A 7,566-nucleotide genomic window follows, 5' to 3' on the forward strand; every position below is an offset into this window, starting at 1 on the left:
CTTCACTGATTATCTCTTTATCCGTCCACTCAATGGTTTGGTTCTTTCTTTCTTTCTTTTTATTTGTTGCTTAGACATTTGCCTAAGAAGGGGCTGAGGCTAAAGGCACAATGTTGCCTGACGGGGCCTCAGCCCCCTACTACATGACAAACAAACATAAAAATTACAAAAAGTCCGGCGGGCCGGTACAAAATAGTATTGTTGATATAGAAAAAAAAAACAAAGAAAAGTAGGCACAAAAGTAAGCGTTATGCAGAGGAAAATACATACGGAAGAACATACACAGGAAAATACATACACACTCAGCAAAAAAAAGACAAAAGCGCTTGACAAAATTTGCATCAAAAATGTACGATGAGTATACAAATAAGAAACAAAGTCCAAGACATACATGAAACACTACATCAAATAACAAAGTTCTACCTAAGGCTTATTCTAGCCTACTGAAAAACAAGGCATTATGGACATATAAGCACAAACAAGAGTACATAGATGCGAACACAGAATCAGTAACTGTGAAAAAAAAATTGGACTACAACATGTTTGCATGAGAAATTTTAACGATGCTATAGGTGACATCGCTACAGAGAAGAGCTCCTTTGCATTCATTTTTGAAAGTGGAGAAGGGTTTACTATAATTAATGTTTATATTTCTTCTATTGAGAATTCCGATAACCTGAAAAGACAATGCTTGACGACCATAATTTGTCCTTATCCTCGGTATCTCTATTTCCGGGTCTCTGATAGCGTACAAGTTTACTCTGTCGGTGGATGTGACGTACAAACGATTTTTATGTATCCATTGTAGCAACTTAAAGTAGCATACCTTATCTGCCCTCATATAAAGTACTTTAAAAAAAGTGAATGCGTTCTTAGTTCCCTTTTCTCGCCATGATAATTTTCGCATATGCGTAACACCTTCTTCTGTAAAGTAATTAATTTTTTGTAATTAGAATCAGTTGTCGTACCCCAAACTAAAATACCATAACTTATTCTAGAATAGAATAGAGAATAATATAGTGTCTGTTTCATCCAGGATGGAATCAAGTGCTGGATTCTATAAAGACAACCAATGACCCGTGATAAATCGGACTTAAGGCAACTAACATGGGCGTTCCAGGACAGATCACTACTGAACCATAAACCCAAGAATTTTTGCTCAGCGACCTCCTCCAACAGGCTACCTTCATATCTGATGCTAATAGGGTTCTGGTCCCTAACGCTTGTGGGTTTAAAAATTACGTATTTAGATTTTGTTGTATTTAGAGTAATGCGATTGGCTTGTAGCCACCTGGAAAGTTTTAATAAGTAATCATTGACAGACTTTTCAAGGCATGTTTTTGTTGTTCCTGTCAAAAATATGTTCGTGTCGTCAGCATACATGATTAACTGGGGGGATCCTGGTATCATAGTTATATCATTCACATATATAAGAAAGAGTAAGGGCCCCAAAATTGATCCTTGAGGGATGCCGTGTTGTATCTTCATTTTACTCGAAGTGCGATCGTTTATGACTACATACTGTGACCTGTCTTTCAGGTACGTTTGCAACAGCCTTAGTGCAACGCCCCGAATCCCACAGATCTCTAGCTTTTTTATCAATATGTCATGTTGCACAGTATCGAACGCTTTCCGAAGATCTATAAATAGACCAAGGGTTAAGAGTTTCTTCTATATGTTTTCTATAATTTTGTCTTTTATATGTATAAGAGCTTGTTTCGTAGACTTATTTGCTTGAAAACCATACTGTGCATCAGCTATTATTTTATGTTTCTGAAAAAAACTGGTAAGTCTATCATTAATGACGCGCTCAAATATTTTTGAGAATACAGTTAGAACAGAGATTGGCCGGTAGTTACTCATATTTGTTGCACCGCCCCTTTATACACGGGTACTACTTTAGCTATCTTAAGGTCATCCGGAAACTCCCCAGTAAGAAGCATTAGGTTGATTATATAGGACAACACATGACTAATATGATTTGCAACATGCTTAATTGGCAAAGCCTTTATACCGTCATCTCCAGGCGCTACGTGACTTTTCAAGCTTCCGATTATTTTGCAAATTTCAGTTGGACTGCATGGAAAAAGCGAGATAGAGCCCATTGGGCTGTTTGCATGTGTATGGCAGGACATGCTAGCAAGTGGGCCTGTATATTTCCCTGTGCTAATGAACTTAATTCATTTCTTCAGCAAGCTGATCATCAGACAGACGTTCGCCATCGACTGTGATATCTTTTACACAATGGCTTGAGCGCCTTTTGTTCATTAGATCGTTAACCATCTCCCATAACCTTTTATAGTCACTGCGAGCACGAAGAATTTGAGCCCGAAAGTACTCGATCTTTGCCCTTTTCAGGTCTGAGTTCAATTTGTTTCTGTAGGATTTAAATTCTTCCAGTAACTGCAGATCACGACATTTAAGAAAAGCATGAAACTTCTTGTTTTTTTCTCTTATTCGTTTAAACAAGTCCACAGTCAGCCAGGGTTTCCGCATTCTTTTTCGTTTTGTTTTATGCTCGCGCAAGGGAAAAGCTGCGTCGTAGCACTGTAGCAGCCTACTCAGGAATATTTTGTAGGCGACTGTAGCACTAGTTTCCTTGTAAACGTCGTCCCAGCTTTCTTTCTCGATTAGGCTGCAAAAATGTCGCAGGCTTTGGTCATTAATTGTGCGATGCCAGCTACTTTCTTTTCTACTTCTATATTTACCAGTCACAGGGGGGCCCAAGCAGAATACTGGAAGGTGGTCACTGAGGTCGCATATCATGACACCAGCAGAAATATCCTCACAACTCATGTTGGTAACACAGATGGTGTCTACCAAGAAGTCAGGTAGTTACTGCGCCTTTCTTTTCCTCAAAACCATTTTCCACTTTTTCTATTCCAATTTTACAGCGAAGTTCCCCTGCATTCCTGTCGAATTGTGGTCATCCCATGACCACTCTGTGCCTTGCGCTAACCGTGGTGATCAGGTGTGGCTCCTCGTACTCGTAAGATGCCGCCAAACACCCTAATACATCCTTCAAGAAAGACTGAAATGAGCGGACGGCGCGAATCCTGAGCGCGGTCGTTTATTATTTAATTATTTAAATTAGTTGCGTGAGTGGTTCACCCTGGTTCGAGGAAACATTGACAAATACGGCCCTCCAGGCCTGACCGATCAGGTATGATAAAGCCGCCTGCTGCTGCGGGGCACATGTAACAGAGGGCCATTCATACAGTTCAGGCGAAGCGCCGTTCCTGAACGCTTCAGGTATACGGGAGCTTAGAGCCAGAAACGTGTGACAGGTCGAACAGAAGAGCGCTCTGGGGACACCGCCCACAAAGGAGCTGCACGAGAGCAAGGCCAATTTGTGTCAGCATACTTCTCACACTATAGAACTCTCGTCGGACCTCCCCCTAGCACAAACTCAATCGTCACACATCTGTGAATTTCAGCGGCACTCGAAGCAAATGCTATAATTGAGAAAGCCAATGTGGACTAGCTATAGCAGAATACCAATCAAGAACTGAGAAGCGAACGCCCATAAAAAGAAGCCCTCCAAGCAATTGTTTAAGCGGACTGACTCTGCGTCGCAGCCAATCCCCTGCAGCTGCTGGCCTGACATCCCAGGAGGCTGGCAGATGCTAACCGGTAACGATGAAATAGCGACATTTAACGCGACGCCATTGGCCGGAGGGCCTCACTGAAGGTCCTTTTTCGCTTGTTTGCTGAGTTCGATGCGACCATAGCGCCTATTATCCATATTACGACCGTTGTAATCACAATTTCATTTTTGCCGTCGGCAACAAAGGAGAGACACCGGACACATGTCATCGGGTGAATTAGTGCCCTTTAACACGACGCGGTGGAACTTCGACCTAAATCGCGGGAGTTGGCACAGAGTTGACAGGGAGTTGACTCTACTTGACAGAGGGACAAAGACGCTAAAACCGCGGCAATATTACCGGCAGAAGATTTTTTTTTTCTTGAGCTATGTGAGTCTAACATTGCTCTTCTGAAATCATGTGTTGGCATGAAGAGTTTGTATTTCCTCCCCTCCAGAGCATCTAATACATCGACATAACGGAGGTAAACATTGTTGGACCAGTTGGTTCATGGTCACAGCAACGGAACGGCGGCGAGAACGGTACAGCAAGAAAAGAAATGACAGATACAGCGCAGATCGGCGCTGTGTCCTGTTTTTCGCGCCGTTCCATTTGCTAGGAGCTACAGATGTCCGGCCAGCAGGTATTTAGAAGATTTTCTTCCAATTTTATATTGTTACGTCGGTTGGTCGGTCGGGTCATTGTGGTCGCGGCAACGTCGTCAGTTCGTCGTGTCTTGTGGTCCGGACGGGAGACGGGGCTGGGGTGAGCATCAAGGATGGTTCAGGTCGGGCGGGCTGGGGCACGGCCGTGCGGGGCGGACCAGGTATTCACGGCCGACGTTCGCGGCTGGCGCAGGACGCCGAAGCTCCGGGACCAGGATGGCGATGAAGGGACCCCAGCACCTCATACCAAATGTTACGTGGCGGCCAGCCGAAGAATGAGGCGTGATGAACGATGGCTAAGAGATGATTTAATGGCCGCTGGCCTAGCGCGAGCGCTCCGTCCCGCGCCACTGCCAGCGTCGTCTCCTTCGTAACAATATGTATTGCATCGTCTGAAGTCATTTTTGGGCTTTCCAGCAGATTATGTCTCAGTATAGCAGCGCTAACGCTCTAAGGCTAATGATCCTTCCTAAAGAAGTGGATTTTTAGAACAATATCAATGAATGGCACTTTCTTCATAGCATACCAGTTAGGGGAAGTGTAGGACGGTGCAACCAAAACCTACTGGTTGGGTTGCGGCCTGAAAGAAGGGTGTTATTCATCGCAAGGACGCTGTCGACGATTGACGCAGTCTTCTTCGACAACAATGTTTGCCTTGTAGCGGTGTCGCGGCCACTCGACTGTTGCCAGCATTTTCGTTGTAGCTGTGGCGTCTTGGTGCTCGGTGGTGACATCGAGGCGAACCCCGGTCCGATGAATAGGCGCAGGAGGAGAAGCTTGGCTCAGTGTTCAATGCAATCAAGCGCATCGAAGGAAATGACGCGTCTTCTGGAATCGGTCAATAAAATTCTTGAAATGCGTATCAGCCTTAAATCATTAGGAACGAAGAAAAATCTAACGAAGTGATTTTCTTCATTTTTAGCATATAATGTTCTCTAGAAAGGACGACTCCTGAAATTTTGTCAGAATTGCTTCATTCGTTCCGATCTCACACAGGTGTATTTTTTGTATTACGCCGGGTCCTCCACATAGAACATGTGGCTACTTCGCTCTGCTCCTAGTTGGTGGCGTGAATTCTGTCAATATGTCCGTGACTTTTATGCACGGTGATATAACACTTTTTGCACGACCTCACGAATCTTTTCTGGCGCCACAGTTATTCTAATTTGCGCGGGAAGCTTTTTTCTTTTCAGAGAAGCATCAGACATGATTGAGCCGGATAGTCTGTGAACCGCCAGTTGCTACTGGATTTCAAGGCGTAAGGAATGACGACTAGCTTTCGTACCAAAGCAAGAATAGTCAGCAGGATCGCCTCTAGCAACTTGGCACATTGCTCAGGCGTATACAGTTTCACAGCTAAGCTTTCATGTGAACAGCCACCCCCACTTTTTGTCCCTGATGCCGATGTAGTAGCAGTTGACGGCTCGATCCGAAAGGTCGACACCTGTCATACCACATCTGCAAAAGTAAATGAGTTTTGGTTAATAAAAGCCCTTTTTCTCGGGCGCTCTAGGCAGCCACCGCTTTGCATAGCCTGTAGGCTTAATGTTGTTATAGTTGCAGGCCACAGTGACTACACTTTCGTCCTTACACTTCAATAAAAGCGCGCAATCTACACTATTGAAGCAAGAACCAATTTTTTCCAGGCCGCTTCTATTCTGTTGCTTTCTCTGAGCCGAGTGGACGTTTCCTAAATCTGTTTTGGCGAGTGGATCCTGGAGCCCGAAATTCCTCCCGGCGGAGCGTTGCAATAATGTCTGCACTGGTAAAAAAATTTCCAAAATAAATGAAACGCTCACTAAGCGTTGAAATCACCTCAGGCAAGGACAGGACAAAACGCACTTCGAAAAGTTTCTTTTCCGACCTCAAGGACTTTCCACAGTAAGTGTGAAATGCATAACAGTAACCGTCGGCTCTGCAGAATGCCTAGTTCTTTTAACAGAAACTTTATTAGAACCAAATAAAAACCCACCATCGTCACATTAAAGGTAGCTAGCGACAAGTACAGAAGTCTCGGAGATCTCGCTGGGCAGACAAAATGGTTTTCTTTCCTAAAAATTGCGAGCAACTGAAAGATCTATGAACTGGAATAGATAGGTGCCGTTGTGCACACTTGAAGGCCCAGCGTACTTCAGAAAGTATAGCAGGATATAATTCATCATAGCGGAACAAAAGCCAAACTTACCAAACGCCAAGAGCCAAAAACCCTAGAACGAACGTCTTTGAGCTAAATATAAAAGAAATCTTAAGGATGGTTACGATACTCCCTAATGCGTAAACTGAGCGGAGAAGGGTCCTGTCGGCGACGGCGCTTAGCGGCCACTTCGGTGGCGCTGAGCCTCTGCTTGGGCGCCTCGCTCAGGAGCAGCGGCAGACGAAGCAACTCCACCGGTCGCGTCGGTTAATCTTCAGAAAGAACTCGTTGAGACTAATGGTGCCTTCCAAACGCAGAGTTGAAGCATTTCGGGAGCAACGTTTTCTGCTTTTTTCGGGGCAACTGTATTCCAAACGCAGATCTGAGCCACGGATCGCGTCTTCCAATCGTAGATGGGGAGCGGTTGCCGAGCCGAGATCGCTCCGTGGAGCAGTCCGGACTGCTCCGCCGAAATCGGTGGTGTCGACCGGAAGTTTGTGTGACGTTCTTTCTCAGCGGCGCTAGCGGCTCCCTCCATTTCCGGCGGTTTGTCGCATCCGCCGCGCCGGCTCTGCGCTCCGTAGCAGACGATCAGCATCTCCCGCCGGTGTGAACTCAAATGTGAATCGCGCACTGGCGCTCGCTCTGTTGACGACAGAGAGTTGGAGAGCAGCAGCAGTAGCAGCGGGAGTAATCTTCACCTCTTGCAGCTACGCTCGAAAAGCAGATGACGCGCACGGGAAAAGCGCAAGGAATGACGGGTACTTCCTCAAGCAGTTCAGGAGTGCCACCTACATGCTCTGGCTAGAGCAAGTGTACTCCAATCGCAACTTCAGGTCGCGCGCTCTCCGCCGGATTCAGGCGCTCTGTCATAAAGCGTGCATACCTCTCCGGGCCTGCGATTGGAATTCAACATATGAAAGCTGAAGCTATGGAAAATATTACTTACCCCACTGAGCGAAAGCCTGTCTGTGTGAGTGATAACACTGTATGGTACCACTAAAGATCTCGAAAATGTATACTTTCTTCTGGCGGGCCTGACCAAGAACTGCTAACAGTATGCAAAAGCTGACACGCTCTTAAACAGCCAGATCTGAAACCTCTACAAGTGGGTGGTGGTGCTGAGAGAGGGAGCAGGCGCCGCAGCTCGCAGTAAGGTTCGTCTCCCGCCCCTGTGTTT

This window comes from Amblyomma mixtum, chromosome 4 (genome assembly GCF_055824585.1).
Source record: "Amblyomma mixtum isolate Tamu chromosome 4, ASM5582458v1, whole genome shotgun sequence".
Lineage (NCBI taxonomy): Eukaryota > Metazoa > Arthropoda > Arachnida > Ixodida > Ixodidae > Amblyomma > Amblyomma mixtum.